This window comes from Manis pentadactyla, chromosome 16 (genome assembly GCF_030020395.1).
Source record: "Manis pentadactyla isolate mManPen7 chromosome 16, mManPen7.hap1, whole genome shotgun sequence".
Taxonomy (NCBI): Eukaryota; Metazoa; Chordata; class Mammalia; order Pholidota; family Manidae; genus Manis; species Manis pentadactyla.
This window is the reverse complement of record NC_080034.1, coordinates 12,185,290-12,192,872: the sequence shown is the minus strand read 5'-3', so window position 1 is coordinate 12,192,872 and position 7,583 is coordinate 12,185,290.

Below are 7,583 nucleotides of genomic sequence, written 5' to 3'. Positions count from 1 at the left end.
GACCAGCTTTTCTCAGTTGGCCTAGTAGAGATCTACAACACTGAGTAAAAGAACATGTATTGATACATGAAATTTTAAAAAAAGTTATCATAAAAGCTTATATTTGCTCTGAAAAGAACCATGGAACATGCCATCTTGAAGAATAACTGCATTAGTATACTAATTTGATGTATTAATTTATTTAAAATATATATTGTTATTTCAGCAAATTATGTGTCAGGAAATTAAAACATGCTACTGAATAGATTTCTGAACTATATTACAATTTGAGCATTGTGTTCGTTTTGATTTTTTTTCAATGCCTGGGTGTTCTTTTCTTCATAATTCCTTCTTGTCCATTCATGGCAATTTCAGTACAGTTATGCATAAACAATAACATTTTAAAGATATTGTTAATAGAAGTGATCAAGAACAGTCTAAAGGGATCATAAAATGCATATTTATACAACAAATAGTGACTTTGTTCTGTGACAGGAAACATTGATCTGAAGTTTACCCAAATGACATACCTAATGTAGTGTGAGAGCACATTGTGAAACCCAAGTGCAAGAAACAGAATCCAAAGCTTATCTTACATTTTTTCACACCAATTTAATGCCCATTAGGTGTTCATGAAAGATAAAATTAAATTGGTTCAGCACTAAAATTCTATGATGCTTTTCCAACTAATGTAATGAGAATGCATTATTCTGATTTTGGGTTTCATTAAAACTGAAACAAAATGAGAGTAGAAGTTACATATTTTCTTCCTTGAACGCTTAAAATCTAGGCAATTCCACTAAACACTGTCATACTGGAAAAATAAAGAATTCAAACCAAACTACAACATTATTATTTTAACTAACATAATGTTTTACTAGTGATGTAAACATTGACCTACAAAATGAACTATTCTAAAAAGTTAACGAATATAAAGAAAAAAAATTATCTTTGTTTTTTTAAGCAGTGGGGGCATTTAGCCAATCATTGTTTGTTTTCAAATTTCCATGCATCTTGTCCAATCTTGCCTTCTTCTAGCAACTAGTTAATTAGACCAGGGGTCAGCAAACTAGAAAACCAGACCCAAATCCTCCTCTCACAATTTTGGTATGGACGTCAAGCTAAGAATGCATTCTCCATTTTTGAAGGTTGTAAAAAACACAAATGACAAAACAAGCAAACCACAAAACAAAGAAGATGCAAAATCCATATGTGACCCACAAAACTAAAAATATATATGGCCTGGCCATTCACAGCTAGTTTGCCATCCCCTGGAGTAGACTGTAAATCCTTGGACATCATGGTCTCTAATCTGTTCACCTTGACATACTTAACATTCTTGACACATAATAAATATTCTGTAAATTTGTTGAATTTATTAAAAACTACTTGGTTCACTGTTATGGAGCTTATCAAGTCTGGAACTATTGGTAAAGCTATCAAAAGAGTTCTTAAGTGGTAATTACCAGTACAATGGAGGAACAGACTTGAACACTCGCATGGCAAAAACATACTTCCATATCCTTAATATGAAGTTGTTTTAGAAGCTGACTTTTTACCTAGGGACTCTACTTCCTAGCCAAATAAAATGTAGGTGTGGACCTATGAAAAGTTATTAGAGTGGGCCAGAAACTCTCTTCCCTTCAGCTTGCTGAATTCACAGAGCAACCCAAATACAACATATATACACGCACATGCATGCAACCCATAAATCAAAGAGTTATGTCATAAAAGGTTTGCACGTAGCAGGATCGATCATTCATGATACTGCATCTCAAAACCAGGCATGTAAAAAATGTCATTTGACTGACAGTGCTGTAAGTTTATATATATTCAGCTGTAGCAAAAATAATATTTACACACAGATCTGCCTCTGGCAGTACCTGCAGTAGTTTGTAGCGTACAAGTTGAGAACTCCTGGCATGAACTCAAATTTTCTGCCAGCTGCATGACCCCAAAGTGCCTCATTATTTTTATGCAATTATAAAGTTTATGATTGAGAGGTATTTTTAGAGCAAAAAATGAACTTGACCAGAACATCTAAACAAACCCAGCATCACATGTAATTCACTGAGAGAAACAGGTAGGAAGGTAGAAAGAGTGACAATCTATAACACAGTTTATTATCTCCTTCTTTTCTTTTTTCTCTTTTTCTTTCTTTTCCCCACCTCTGACATGACTTTCTTGAGGCATTGTTTTCATATTAAACTCATGAAATCTATTACCATCAAACTATTACACTTTATTTGTCCTCTAAATATTTAAATTGTTCTTAAAAGCGTTGGTGCGGTAAGGACAAATACTTCAACATTTATGCATTTGAAAGAATGCTGGGCCCATACTCGAGCCATGATGGGAGAGGGAACTGCAATAATGGGGACAGGAACCTGCAGGGCAATCCACTCATTACCCAGTATGGTGGATATTAGTTACTTAGCCAGGGACCACTTTCTCTTCTTTCTTGCTAAAAATGCCTTGATTTTGTCTAAGGGAGAGGCAGTGAGATCTTGATGTTAAGGAAGTTGAATCACTTATTGGCCCCCAAATTACCACTGATCTAAACACGTCTGGGTTATTCTATTCCTTTGGGCAATATGAGGTAAAGAGATTTCTTCTGGTGGCTTCCAGGAAGGTTTTCTTTTGTATTAATCAAAAGTGGCCGGAAGAATGTTGCGTTTTTGTGGTGCCACTTTGTGTACACTGGTGTGTTCTGATGCCTTTCGGCAGCCGCTGGCTGGCAGACAGGAGCCTTGGAAGCTAGGGCTCTGCAGATGTGGAATACAATAGTGAAAAGCAACCCAGTTCTTGTTGAAATCTAGGAGCCATTGAATGAAACCTCAGACAGTGTGGGGTTTTTTTAAGAAATTTTGTTAAGGAAAACCAAATACTCTTAAATTTTAAACTTGGTCAGGACTGTAGATGAAAGCCTTTCTAATTCTTATATCCAGGTCATGTAGTACTGATAAAAAGCACATAATAAAGATAATTATCAGAATCAATTCTTATTTCAGTGCCTTGAGGCCTTTTTCTAAGTGCTTTAAATACATCAGCTCATTTGATCTTCAGAACAACATTCTGAGTTAGACATTAATGGCTGAAGAGGAAACTGAGATATAAAGATATATAACTTGACAACGATACTATACCTCGGTGATAATTGAGCCAGCATTTAAATCCTGTCAGTTGTTCTTGGGAGTCTGGGATTTAATCTAAATTACCTGATTTCTTTAGGAAAAAGAAAAAACAAGAAAAAAACTCATGGAAAATGATGTTTCCTCCTAACTTTTTGCTTCTAATAAAATCCATCGAATTTACTGTGAACACAACAGAGAAAATTACAACATATAGTTTTTAATGACTGTCTACCATTTAACACTCTACCACTGAAATTTAAATGGCCCTAAATTTCTAGAATAACTTGCATATTTTCTTCTTGTCAGATGTCAGTCCACGTAATTTATGTCTTTTTCTCTAGTCCAAAAAAAGACTGGAAGAAGAGAATAATGGCAAAGAATTGAAAAGTTTGATGTAGATCAGGGGGAGTCCATACTTCTCAGCCTCTCATAAATAGTTAAATATAAATAATCATGGGAAGAGTTATATAATTGCTGAACTAAAATTCTAACTTTTCCTCCAAGGAATGACTGCAGTAAACATGGGCACATCTAGATTCCTGATTTACTGAGTTCTTACATTTTACTCACTGGAGAAAGAGGTAAAATAATGACTATATGGTAGAAGTTATATTTGGCCATTATCTAGGTTTCTGCTTACTTTTATTGTTGGAAATCACTAATAATGTCAGCAAAATGTACAAAATAATAGTGGCTCTATTCCTATATTGCCTATGCTTGTATTAGGTAATATGGTATGAAGGTGACAGGATTCTATTTGATACTTTATTTTCCTATGGAACAAGCAGTAAGTGATTTTTTTAAACCGACATCCAAATTATTTCATTAAATATTTTCAGAACCAGATACTCTCTGTGACCCTTCTTGCTGTGGTCTAATACCCCAAGCTTCCATCCATTTCTTGGTTCCTCAGTCTGTCCACTCTGTACATTGTAAGTTGAATTAAATGATTCACTGCGGTATTTCACATTTGCTTCTGAACCTTTTCTACAGGATTCACCTATATTTTATGTTCACCAAACTCTAAGAAAGAACTCCTCCTGAGCTCAATATAAGCCTAGGGGTATGCGTACTACATTCAAAGTCCAGGGCACTGACTTGATTTGGGGGAGGAAAAGGTGGAACCAGGACAATTCTGTTGGAATCTGACAGGACAAAATTAATTTTCTTTAAGGTCTCACCTAACTCTGCAGTGTATATTTTCAGACATACCGAAGGCTATCACAGTACAGACTATGGATTTTGCATGGAATTACTTTTTAAATAAATAGGAAGGAAGAGAATACTGTATTATGTGGAATGAATTACACTGACTAAATTTTCCATCTAGTTGTCATGACAACCCTCATCTTTTCTTTGCTGTGTAGACTATTAAGTGTTGAACTAAATATGCTTAAAAAAGACACTAATATTCAGGAAGACATCTTGCATCAGAACCCTGAAAGAACCATTGGATTATTATGCTTCAACAACCAACCTGTCATCTGTATGCTATTCCTTTGGATCATAAAATGGGTGAGAAAAGCATTAAAAACACCCTTAATATCAGGGTTCAGTGATATTTTCTTTAAATGTCTGGTGTGCCAATGATCAGATGCTTGAGTCCTGCCTACATAATATGTGACAGCTGCTGTCCTGCTGAAATTGAGTATCTCCAGTGACTGAATTCACCACTTCTGTGGGCGACCATCTTCAGTGTAAAGAATTTTGAACATCAAAACAGTCTCCTCAAACCATCTCCCTTTATCTTTCATCCATTTTTCTTTCTTTTACAGTTATAAGTTTGAAACTTTTTTCAAATCACTTCCCTTAAAATAATTACAGCCAGCTTGTGTTTGAACTGAGTCCTCTAGTTATTAGATTTAATAAAATAATTCCCAACAAATATTTTCATACAGATAATTATAAGTATTTTTTCCATCCTGATATACTTCTGAGTGAGAGCTGCTCCAGTTTGGTCTAGATAAGAATTTAGACAGCACACATCTCATCCACCATTGCTTCATTGGGAAATACTGAGTTCGTAATCATTTACAGATAACAGTCACATGATTTCTAAAACAGGCTTGGCTGAAAGAAAGTGTCTCCTAGGATAATATCACAACTGCTAACTCCAATAAGTGACCCTAATCCACCAATTTTTTATTTGCCCAGGTCAGTCAGTCTGGTTTATTAAATCCTCCTTCTCTTTTCCTGTCATTCATTTCTTCCTAAATTTGAAATAGGTAATGAACATACCTAAAGAAAGATCAAGGCATAGCATACTTTATTTATAGGCATATAGTTCCTTTTTTGCTCATGAGGCATTCCCTTCATAAGCCTGTCTAGAGTGACCTTTATTTTCCCCTAAATTTATCCAGTTTTCAAAATCAATTTAGCAAATATTTATTGACCCTCAACTATGTGCCAACCACTTCGCTAAGAGACAGAGGAACCGAGGTGAATGAAATGAGCATTAGTAATCCAGGAAGGAGTCCAAATCCAGAATACAAGTATACACAGAAATTTCAATTTAATAAGTTGTTATATTATATAGTGCTATAGATGGAATGTGTCCATCTCAAATTCATATGTTGAAACCCAGTCCCCAGTGTGATGACATTTGGAGGCAGGACCTCCGGGAGTTAGGTCATGATGGTGGAGCCCTCATGAATGGGACAACATCCTCACGAAAGGGACCCCAGAGAGCCAGCCCCCTGACCCCTTCTACTGTGTGAAGACACAGCTAGAAGACCACCATCTATGAAACCGGAAGCAGTCTCTCCCCAGATTTCATATCTGTCAGCGCCAAGTCTTGGACTTCAAACCATCCAGAACTATAAGAAATACATTTTTATGGTGTATAAATCATCCAGCCTATGGTATTCTATTACAGCAAATTGAACAGACTAAGACATGAAGAGAAACCCACTCTAACACAGAGGAGAAATGCTGAGACAATTTCAAAGGTTTTCCTTGAACTGATAAAGACAAAGATAATTCCTAAGGATATAAGGAAGAATTCCATCAAGATCTGTGGGAAAAGCCTTCGGGGGAGGGAACATGTGATGAGAGGATGCAATGTTCAAACCATTAAGAGGTGTGTGAAGAACTGCAAGCTATCCAGCATTTTAAAACATAAATCTAAAAAGGATACAGCCAGACATAGATATGCACCAAGTTACATTGAACCTTGAATGACTTGTTCCAAAACGTGGATTTATCTGGTACAGTGATCCATTAATGAGTTTTAAGCACATTGACGATGGTGAGCTATATAGTCCTTTGGTAGAAATCTATATTGTTTTCTTAATTAGCTGGAAATAATACTTGAAGATAAGGCCTTACTTATGATGACATGTTTATTATAATGTCTAGCATGGTTCAGAAGACATTTAATAAAAAAAAGAAATAAAGTCAAATACTGACCTGACCTTATATGATTAAATATTTTATTGTAAGAAGTCATCTGATGCATCTTTCAAAGATTATGATCAGTCATCTCTTTTGTCCTCAGATTCTAATCATTTTATATTCGCTAAATCCTAAAGACATGCATGGAATTCCTTATTATAAAACATCAGCCACTTTAAAATCTTTTCTGTGCAAAGAATTTTGGATTCCACAATAGGGAAAGTTTTGATTTCTTCAGTACATCTGTGAGACAGTTTGACGTCTGCTTTATAATAAGTAAAATGTTGAAAAGACCAATTGAAGATAAAATCTTTTTAAGCCATACTTTTATCAGAGTAATCATTTGTAAAACTTCAGCCTCAAAGCATACAGTCTCTAGTGGGTTCACTGTGTTGACTCATTTTATGTGTCTGGGAACTAATTCCTAACTCTGTGGAATTACAGGATCATTATTCTTTTGTGACAATTCACACTGCAGAAGACAAAGCTATGTCCTGGCACAAGGTGAATGAGATTGCTGCCTAGTCAAAACAAGCCAGAATACATGGCAGAAAACAGACATCATTCATGAGCGATGAATTACAGCACATACTTGCTACTAAATCCTGAAAGAAAGTCTTTTATGGTGCTCTTTAATAGCTCTGTTAGACACACAGAAAATATAAATGAATTCCAATCCATTAATTTATGGCCAATTTAGTTGCCAAAAACTGTCAGTAATCATGGGAAAAATACCAAGAGCAAAATTCTTTCCCAGTTCTGATAGAGGCAGGTGACATTGGGGAGACTCCCAACAACTTTGGTTCTGATGGACTAATTTTTTGTTTGTCAAATGATGCAGCACGTACATCAAAATCAGGTAGAATATGAACTGTACTATGTATAGATTTTTTTCTAAATATTACATATTAAAAAAAAATAAAGTCACAATTATTGGGCAGATCTGAACCGGTTAATTTTGTTGATTTGTGTGCAGAGTTAATGAGATCAAAGTTTGATCTCAATCTCCACAGGAGGCCAGTTAACTTCACACAGAAAGTGTTGTCCTAATGCAATAAATAGTCCCTGGCTATACTC